Genomic DNA, 10,786 nt, shown 5'->3' on the forward strand with positions numbered 1-10,786 from the left:
GCTATTTTTGGCCTACATACTCTGTTCTAAGACCCTCCAGACAATATGGAAGTGTCTTATCTGAAGTGTCCTATTTTTACAGAAGAGATAATTAATGGGTTATTATTACATTTCACATCTTAAGTTCTTTCTCTTGCAGCCCGGACAGAGGGCAGGGACGGCATTCACAACGCATGTACTCATTGCTCCTTTACTGTACACCACTTTTCCATAGGTGATGGTACCCCTATCTTTTCTATCATTTTCTATTGTGTGTATCTATGTGCGGTATCCAAATAGTGTGACTACACGTATGAGGTACACATCCATAACTAGAAAAGTGATTGGCCACAGGGAATTCTGCCTTTCTCTCTTTAATTGTGTGGCGATGAGACCTCATCCTCGCTTAAAGTTTCTGTCCTGTTTCTCCAACGTAGAGGCCCCCAACAGGGCATTTACTGCACCGCATCAGGCACACAACATGTGACATGGAACACGTCTGACGTTGTGTACCTGATCCTGCGCAGTAAATGTCCTGCTGGGGGCCTTTATGTTGTAGAAACAGGGCAAAGACTGAAAGCGAGGATGAGGTCTCATTGTTACACAATTAAAGAGAGAAAGACAGAATTCCCCGTGGCCGAGCACTTTTCTAGTTATGAACACAACTTGGGAGACATGAACGTTATTATATTGAAAGGCAATGTCAAATCACAAAGCCATAGAAGAATTTGGAAATACCAATTTATAACAACTTTTGACACTTTCAACAGAGGGTTAAATTCTTCAAAAGGATTCATGCCTAACTGGGAAGTATGAGACATCTATAACACAGATAACACCCTGGTCTGGTGACCCCCTAACACTAATTCAGGGACCATACAACCTTCATATCTATGTTTGTATTTCTGCTGTAGTATTCTTTTACGTGCAGATTAATCCCACCATGTCTGTGCCTTGTCATAAGTGTGTGTGTGTGTGTGTATATATATATGTATGTGTATATATATATACCTCTTCGGATCCATTTCATTATGCCTTGATGAAGGACCCTGTAAGGTCCGAAAGCTCACATTAGCATCATGTGTTTTTGTTAGCCATTAAAAGGTATCACATCTACAAGATGACTTGGTTTCTCTAACTGGGAACAATCACACTTTGCTCTACTGGCTGACACGGTATGAAACCCTTTTTTTTGTTTTACTTAGCTTTCCATCTCCTCCCACTTTTATACTAATGTTTCGTGTCTCCTCCCACTTATACATTGTTTATAGTCTCCTCCCACTTTTATGCTAATGATTTTTGTCTCCTCCCACTTTCACACTAATGCTTCCTGTCTCATCACCCTTTATAATAATACTTCCTAAAACCTTCAAGTACCTTCTTACTTATTCCTGACAACCCCTCCTTCTACATAAAGGCATCCTCGACTCTTCTCACTTCTAATGTAAAGATCCCTGACACCTCCCACTTGTATCCTAAGGTTTCCTGGCATCTCCCACTTCTACCCTAATACTTTTTGACACCTCCCTCCTCAGTTTTGGTCATTTTCCAGCATAAACCCTCTAAATTCAAAATGACCTTAACCATTCTAGATCCTTATCATCAGTAGCCCCGGTAGTCTTCCTGACTTGTTGATCATTGGATGCTCTAGATTATTGGATACATTACTAGACAGTGTACTGTTATGTTTTTCTGTAGCTTTACTGCATACAGTAGGTAGTGTGAATGGAGGTTTTTGATTTTTAATGCTGATAGAATATTCCAATGTGTGATGGGTGGAGTCCAACTGCATGAGATATGGGGCAAACCAGATTGTTGGTGGAATCGGGGCCAACAGGCCTGTGTATGGTGGGGGCAAACCAGATTGTTGGTGGAATCGGGGCCAACAGGCCTGTGTATGGTGGGGGCAAACCAGATTGTTGGTGGAATCGGGGCCAACAGGCCTGTGTATGGTGGGGGCAAACCAGATTGTTGGTGGAATCGGGGCCAACAGGCCTGTGTATGGTGGGGGCAAACCAGATTGTTGGTGGAATCGGGGCCAACAGGCCAGTGTATGGTGGGGGCAAACCAGATTGTTGGTGAAATCGGGGCCAACAGGCCTGTGTATGGTGGGGGCAAACCAGATTGTTGGTGGAATCGGGGCCAACAGGCCTGTGTATGGTGGGGGCAAACCAGATTGTTGGTGGAATCGGGGCCAACAGGCCTGTGTATGGTGGGGGCAAACCAGATTGTTGGTGGAATCGGGGCCAACAGGCCAGTGTATGGTGGGGGCAAACCAGATTGTTGGTGAAATCGGGGCCAACAGGCCTGTGTATGGTGGGGGCAAACCAGATTGTTGGTGGAATCGGGGCCAACAGGCCTGTGTATGGTGGGGGCAAACCAGATTGCTGGTGGAATCGGGGCCAACAGGCCTGTGTATGGTGGGGGCAAACCAGATTGTTGGTGGAATCGGGGCCAACAGGCCTGTGTATGGTGGGGGCAAACCAGATTGTTGGTGGAATCGGGGCCAACTGGCCTGTGTATGGTGGGGGCAAACCAGATTGTTGGTGGAATCGGGGCCAACAGGCCTGTGTATGGTGGGGGCAAACCAGATTGTTGGTGGAATCGGGGCCAACAGGCCTGTGTATGGTGGGGGCAAACCAGATAGTTGGTGGAATCGGGGCCAACAGGCCTGTGTATGGTGGGGGCAAACCAGATTGTTGGTGGAATCGGGGCCAACAGGCCTGTGTATGGTGGGGGCAAACCAGATTGTTGGTGGAATCGGGGCCAACTGGCCTGTGTATGGCTGGTATGAGTTGTGTCATGAGGCAATTTTTTCGGTTGTTCCTATTCTGTAACTCTGGAGAATTGTCTCTTTTGCTCCCTGTTATCAGTGATTTCAGGCTTATTTGTCCCATTCTCAGAATCTGCATACATGTGACTGCTATAAGCCGATTCTCCCTGACTTTTGGCTTATGGCTCCTTTAAATAACCTCAGAATAGATATTAAACACATATGGGATTCCCTACCCTGGGGATGTGGAGTGTGTGAGTAGCTGGCATCGGGTGCGTTAATCCTTGGCACGGGGCGCTCTCCTCAGAATATGACACTTGACTCGTCGGAGTCTCTCTCCGCTTTTCAATAATGAATTTGGAAAGTGGATCTTATTAATGAGTAATGGCTGCTCCTTTCACCCGCGTGTCCCCGTACACTGGAACCTATACACGGATCACTTCATATAAGTCCATGACTTGCGGTCACAAGGTGGTGGCAGGAGTCTGCGGACCCAGCCTCTCTGCAGGGTTGGCGCAGAGACCCATCTTCTAGTATGTACCGTCATATAGTTCTCTGCAGTCCGTTATTCTCCACTGCAGTATTCACAATTCTGCTACAAATACCCTTTATTATGTAGAATCCCCGGAGTTTAGGGTCAGGACCAACAGCCCTCGTGGTTTAGGGTGGTTACATACTTAATATCAGCTTCTTTGATGGTCAGGTTGAAGAGGTTGATACCAAAATCCTTGATGGTTTAGAGCAGAGAATGGGTTAATGTAAGGATAACTAGTGGTTTAGTTTTGCAAAGGGGTTAATGTCAACAACCTTTGTGATTTAAAGCAATAAAGGGGTTAATAGCATCCCTGGTGGTCTAGGAGGATAAGGAGTTAATGTAAGCATCTTTGCCCTGGTGATCTAGTGTGGTAAAGGGGCTGTCCAGTTGTAAACTACTGATGTCCTATCCTCAGGATACGATATCAATAGTAGATTGCCCAGGCCCTTTGCTTATTAGCTTTTTGCCAGGCCAGTATGCTTGTGTATTGAGCCAATTTGCTCAAGAAGCAAACAGCTCCATTCTTAATGTAATGGCCAGGCTTGGTATTGCAGGCAAAGTTCCCATTTATTACAATGCCTGCAATACCAAGCCTGGCCACTACAGTAAGAACGGAGCTGTCTACTTCCTGCAGAATTTAGTTCAGCACACGAGTGCACCAGACTGATGGATAGCTGATAGTCATGGGGCCCAGGCGATGGACACCTACCAATCTACTATTGATGACTAATCTTGAGGTTAGGCCATCAATTTTTTACAACCGGACAACCTCTTTAATGCCAATATCTTTAGTGATATATGTCTATGAGAGTTAGTGTCAGAAGCCCTGATGGTCTAGGGCAGTTAGGGTTTAAAGGAGTATTTTCATTTCAGCACTTCTTGGCTGAGATGAAAAAGCCATGGTTGGCTTCCCAACCCCCTTGCCAGGTGTTCTGGAAAGAACTGAGTATGGCAGCCTTAAAGGGGTATTCCGTTTACACAAAGTTGCTGTCAAATGAATGAAACATAAAAGTTATCCAAGTTTGCAGTGCGGTTCTGCTTTCTGTCTGTCGCTCTATAAACCATTACCGTCTCCTGGCACTTCAGAAGTGTTTATTCCCAGGTTGCCATGGATACGTCCTGTAGACATTCCAGCTCTACAGGTCGGGCATGCTCAGTAGGACCGATCAGGAATAGCTTTTTTTTTGTCAGCAGGGATGTGGCGGCCATTTTGGAAAACAGTGATGCGGGGAAACATCAGGAATGGAGGACAGGATAAGAAGGTAATGGCTGCGTTAGTTATACCATACACGGCCGTGGATAAACGTGGCGCAAACACTTGTCATATCTGGGATTGTTGGAAACTTGCTTCACGCCTGGAATCCCCCTTCAGGGCTCGTTCACAGGGGTGGACGTGGGTTTCAGTCCGTTGTATATTACGTCCGCTCCCGCAGATTTTTGTGCACATGGCATATTTACGCACGCAAAAAAGGACGCAGAGCGGCCCATTAATTTGCTGTGCAAATACGCAGTGGATCTGCAGGTTTCTGCGCATTCGCCGCAGTCCGTTCACATAAATGGCCTACGAAGGTGAGTAGTAACAGGAAATACCGCGTATTATTTCATGCGATTGAACATCTCGTGAAGAAAAATACGGATGTGAAGGAGTCCAGTGAGATCAATGGGTTCTATCCTCTGTGTATCGCACACGCAAAAACGACACGCGTAATATGTGACGCAGATACGCTTGTGTGAACGCGCCCTTAGGCTGTTTCTATAACTCCCATTGAAGTGAACAGGAGTTACGGAAACAATGTAACGCGTCGCCGCTGCTGTTTTCGCTGCTATGTCGGATGCTCCGCCTGCTCAAAGATGGTGAGGTTGTCAACAGGCCCGGCAGTGCAAAAAAGTACAGTAACAGAGAGCGGTTACGGTCGCGAGAGGATGTGACAGCGCTCCGTTCAGAGCCCAATCACGTTACGCTCTTGCCGGAGTGAATATGTCCCGCCCGTGTGATGGAGCCCCGGCCAGGAACTGGCCCCTTTGGGCCGGACTCACACGAGCATATGCATTTTGTGTGCACATTAGCGCTGCTTTTCTGTGATCACCATGGTTAGTGCTAATGCATTGCAGTACTGAAGTAGGATCAGAAGTTCAAGTCCCCAACAGGGACCTGCGAAAAAATGGGACTTTCTAATGTTAAAATCGCATCACACAAAAATCGCAAGTTTGTGCTTTTGCGATTTTTGTGCAATGCAACATTAGAAAGTCTCATTGAAAAAAACGCAGTGATATCGCAGCGTTAAAAAAGCGCTAGTGGGTAAAAGCCCTAAAATGGAAAAAAAAAAGGGGTCTTTATTGTTCAAAAGTGGAAAAACCTAAAAAAATCTACAGAATTTTAGTATTGTTATAATCGTAGCAGCCCACATAAGAATGTATCACGTCATTGAGGCTACATAAGTAACACAGCAAAAAAAAAAGCAATGGAACAACTGAAGTGTTTTGTTTCCCTGCCCTCCAAAAAAACATTACTAGCAGTTTCTACAGTACATTATATGTACCCAAATATTGGTACTAATAAAAACTACAGCTCGCCATGCAAAAAAAACAAGCCCTCAAACTGCTACATCAGTGGAAAAATTAAAAAGGTTATGGCTTTTGAAAAGTGGAGATGAAAATCTCAAAAAATTGTCTTTGTAGCCAAAATAGACCGTGTCACTAAGGGATTAATATCAGCATCCTTGGTGATCTAGGGCAGTAAAGGGTTAATGTCAGCATCCTTGTTGGTCTAGGGCAGTAATGGTTTAATGTCAGCATCCTTGTTGGTCTAGGGCATTAAGGGGTTAATGTCCGCATCCTTGGTGGTCTAGGGCAGTAAGGGGTTAATGTCAGCATCCTTGGTGGTCTAGGGCAGTAAAGGGTTAATGTCAGCATCCTTGTTGGTCTAGGGCAGTAATGGTTTAATGTCAGCATCCTTGTTGGTCTAGGGCAGTAAGGGGTTAATGTCCGCATCCTTGATGGTCTAGGGCAGTAAGGGGTTAATGTCAGCATCCTTGGTGGTCTAGGGCAGTAAGGGTTAATGTCAGCATCCTTGTTGGTCTAGGGCAGTAATGGTTTAATGTCAGCATCCTTGTTGGTCTAGGGCAGTAAGGGGTTAATGTCTGCATCCTTGATGGTCTAGGGCAGTAAGGGGTTAATGTCAGCATCCTTGGTGGTCTAGGGCAGTAAGGGGTTAATGTCAGCATTCTTGTTGGTCTAGGGCACTAAGGGGTTAATGTCAGCATCCTTGGTGGTCTAGGGCAGTAAGGGGTTAATGTCAGCATCCTTGGTGGTCTAGGGCAGTAAAGGGTTAATGTCAGCATCCTTGTTGGTCTAGGGCAGTAATGGTTTAATGTCAGCATCCTTGTTGGTCTAGGGCAGTAAGGGGTTAATGTCCACATCCTTGGTGGTCTAGGGCAGTAAGGGGTTAATGTCAGCATCCTTGGTGGTCTAGGGCAGTAAGGGGTTAATGTCAGCATTCTTGGTGGTCTAGGGCACTAAGGGGTTAATGTCAGCATCCTTGGTGGTCTAGGGCAGTAAGGGGTTAATGTCAGCATCCTTGGTGGTCTAGGGCAGTAAAGGGTTAATGTCAGCATCCTTGTTGGTCTAGGGCAGTAATGGTTTAATGTCAGCATCCTTGTTGGTCTAGGGCAGTAAGGGGTTAATGTCCACATCCTTGGTGGTCTAGGGCAGTAAGGGGTTAATGTCAGCATCCTTGGTGGTCTAGGGCAGTAAGGGGTTAATGTCAGCATTCTTGGTGGTCTAGGGCACTAAGGGGTTAATGTCAGCATCCTTGGTGGTCTAGGGCAGTAAGGGGTTAATGTCAGCATCCTTGGTGGTCTAGGGCAGTCAATTGTTAGTATAGTTAGCCCTGGTGTTCATGGATAAGGCAGGAGGTAATGTTCACATCTTGCATGCCACGATATAGATAGCATCAGCCATGCTGTATACACTTAGAAGGGCCCTAACAGTTAGCAGAAAACGGTCTAAATCGACCTTTTCAGCAGTCCAAAATCTTGAGTGTATGCAAGGTGTCTTCTGAACTGGACAAACCCCTTAAGGAGTCTAGCTGCAGTCCCAGATACTTTTAAAGTTTCCTTACTCTGACTTTCCTACGTTTTGTGATGTCATTTTCATCTTCTACACATTAATGTATTGCTACCTGCTCCACACCGTAGTTGCAACTCTTGCAATTCCCACAGCAAAGCTCTTGGAGACCACATGCTTGCTATAAAACTGGTGTCATCACGTTGGAAAGCCAACATGGCAATACAAAAACAAGTAGCTGAAGCACTCTGTTATGTCTCAGAGGTAATGTCAGCCTGGCATTGCCCTTGCTAAACGTAGTACCGCTACCATGTGTACTCTGGAGTTCATTCTCTGCAGTACTTAAACTGTCCACTGGTCTAATACTTCAGTGTCCCGCTACCGTTCCCGTAAGGAAAGTATTTTTGGCAACAGGGGCTTTTTCTCAATCTCAAAACTATCTCTCAGAGTCTGACACTGGATCTCTTCACTGCCACTGCTCACTGTCACTTCCTAAACCTTAGGCACCCCCTCCAACCACCCACCCCACCTCAATGATCCTTCAGCAATCAGGAAGGATCATTGATGCTGAACTTCAATGCTGGATCCTTTCATTCAGATAAACCGACATCAGAGTTGTCTGGAAACAGCCGACCTCCCTGAACCCAGGAGCGCTTGGTCGAGCTGTGGGGAAAACAGATGTTGGCCAGTTGTTGAAGGTGTATGGGCATCTCAAGATAGGTCGATGTAAAAGGGCCATTTCTGCATAAGGAGGCAAACGTACTGTTTACTGTCTTGAAATGAGTATGAAGAGATAGGAAAATCTTGCGGGACAAACTTTGTGAGCAGAAATGACTTATTTGACCTATTTGCGTGGAACTTACTACCAATAAACATCACAGTCCCTCAGCCTTAAATCTTCTCCTCACCTTTAGACTTTTCTCAGACCTTAGACTCTTTATCAGTGGTGATCTCTAATCCTGCACTCTTCACTGATCCTTCAGCTGATCTTGAAGGACTTTAGAAGATACCTCATTCCTTGGCTTGCTATTTATTAACCCTATCTCTGTTTACTACAATGTTTTCCTGAAGCCTCAGAATACAGATAGCACAAAATCTATAAAATAGCCTTTTTGTGTAAATGTCTCAAACTGGCGTGTGGGAGCCACAGGGGTGCCTTCTGCTACCATCGAAGAGTAAGCCGGAGAAATGGGACAAGTGGAGTAGATTTGTCTGCACATACTGGAATTTGGCTCATCAGACTTTCATGATCTGGCTATGACCAAGATAAGTCTGGCTTGGGCAGATGACGCTCTGCCTCCTACTGAATTCTGGGCTTGGCGACCCACCAGATTCTCCGAGTATAGTTCCTGAAGAAAGATGACTCATTCATGTTGCTTTATAACTTTACTTGTGTGAACAGGTATCAACACTGGAAAAAGTAATGGCTGTACTTGGGCCGTATATAATAGTAACAGTCTCGTGTCCCTTATAGTAACAGTTCGATGTCCCTTAATGAGGCAGAGAACACACAAAATGAATTGTCTCTTTTAAGACTGCCACAGTAGGAAAAAAAAGTCTGATGATGCCTGGTTACTGCTGGGTTATTCACAACAGAGTCCATCTTGGGTACTTTGCTTCCTGGCTGAAGGCCTACATTAGGGTGCTATACTTGGTTCGGTCTGGATCCATGTTGTATGCGGTCTGAGGTGATTCTTTGAAATTGCTGCAGTCCGTAGGATGTTTTTTCTAACTCATTTTCTTGGGACGTGTTACCACAGTGCTAACTGTACTTCCTTCAAGCTGGCTTCTGGTGAAGTCATGTTCTAAGACCAAAATCAATCATATCCACTTTGGTCTTCGGGCCCATACTGTAAATCTGATCATAGACATCATAGTTTTCCACCTAAGATGACCAGTTGTGACCCTTTTGCTAAAAACATGGGCTTATAGCTTGTTCATTGACTACAATTGCCAACAAGGCCATGTATTTGAAGGTGTTGGCCTGGTCTCCAAGATTTATCTTCCGATGCGTTGACATCATATTGACAAAGTACTTGATCCCTTCGCTCTGCTTGTGGTGCTTTGTTGTAGGGATTGGTGTCTAGAGGTATCTGAATTGGACCAACAGCATAATTGAGTCCAAATTTAGGAATGGTGTTACTTATCCCCACTTCAGTATGAAGACAATTTTTGGATGCTCATTGACTTTTTTAAATCGAAGCCCATAATTGTGATTTGTTTTTTCTCTACATTCAATTAAAATGTCTATACGGGATGTAAAAAGTCCTCACTAAAAGCAAGGGGCAGCTCTCTGAAGCAGAAAGTCCTAAAGAGTCAAAGACCAGTGCCTGACACCCTTCACCTACACTCATTGGTTTCCACCAAAGGACCAGCTCGATCCATAATTATAATGCGTACCATCAAACCCTTAGCCAAAACCTTGCAATCACCTTCATATGTCTCTTTATCTTTCATTCATATGGGCCTGTCCTACCAATGAAAAGAGCTAATAAAACACTTAGTCAATGGGCCATGAAGTAAGAAACCATACAAGTGTGACTGGTGGAAACTTACCGGCAAGGACCTTACTGATACTAAGAACTGTGATCCCATTCTGGATTGGGAGTTAGCCATTGATGTCTAAGCACTTTTACAGCTCTTTCACAGGAGCGTAGGCGCAGATATTCTCTTTATAGCATGACTTTTTGTTTTGTGAAGGTCACGCTATCACACGCGCGTCAGTTCTTTAAACTGTCATTTCTTTGCTACCGAGAACCGTTCACATCGGAACGAGACACACCTGCTCAAATGATCGAAAAGGTTGTGCAGCCTAATTAGGCATTCTAGTTCATCCCAAAGATGCTTGATGGGATTGCAATCTGGACATTAGGCTGGCCAACGAAGTTTGCAGATGTTCTGCTCCTCAAACCAAGACTCAACACCGCATGCCGTATGACATGGTGTTCCATCATGTTGGTTGAGACACAGAGCTGTACCAAAGTATTGCAACAGGTTAAGTAATGCCTCGTTGTCTGCAATGTCTCTGTACCCATTGGTATTGAGGGTGGACTTCACTGTAACCAATGGTCCTAGTCCTTCCCAGCAGAAACACCCCCAGCATAACAGAACTTCCAAACTTCACTCTCCAGGCAACCATCACACCCAAGTGCAACTGTCCGATTAGATGATGTCGTACTGTGATTCAGCTCTCCCCCACACTTGCTTCCACTTATTTATATATTTTATTTTTTAAAAGCAGTGCGTCAAAAACCTCTAAATTTGGCATTGTAGTAGTCGTTGTTGGGTTGTGCTTCTGGGACCTATAGTGTCGTATTTCCCTGAAAATAAGACCCACCCTGATTTTGGAAGGTTTCGGGGAGGTTTGAAATGTAACCCCTCACCCGAAAATAAGCCCTAGGTGCATTACATTAGAAAAAGGATTACTTACCTAG

The sequence above is a fragment of the Eleutherodactylus coqui genome, chromosome 2, assembly GCF_035609145.1.
Source record: "Eleutherodactylus coqui strain aEleCoq1 chromosome 2, aEleCoq1.hap1, whole genome shotgun sequence".
Classification (NCBI taxonomy): Eukaryota; Metazoa; Chordata; class Amphibia; order Anura; family Eleutherodactylidae; genus Eleutherodactylus; species Eleutherodactylus coqui.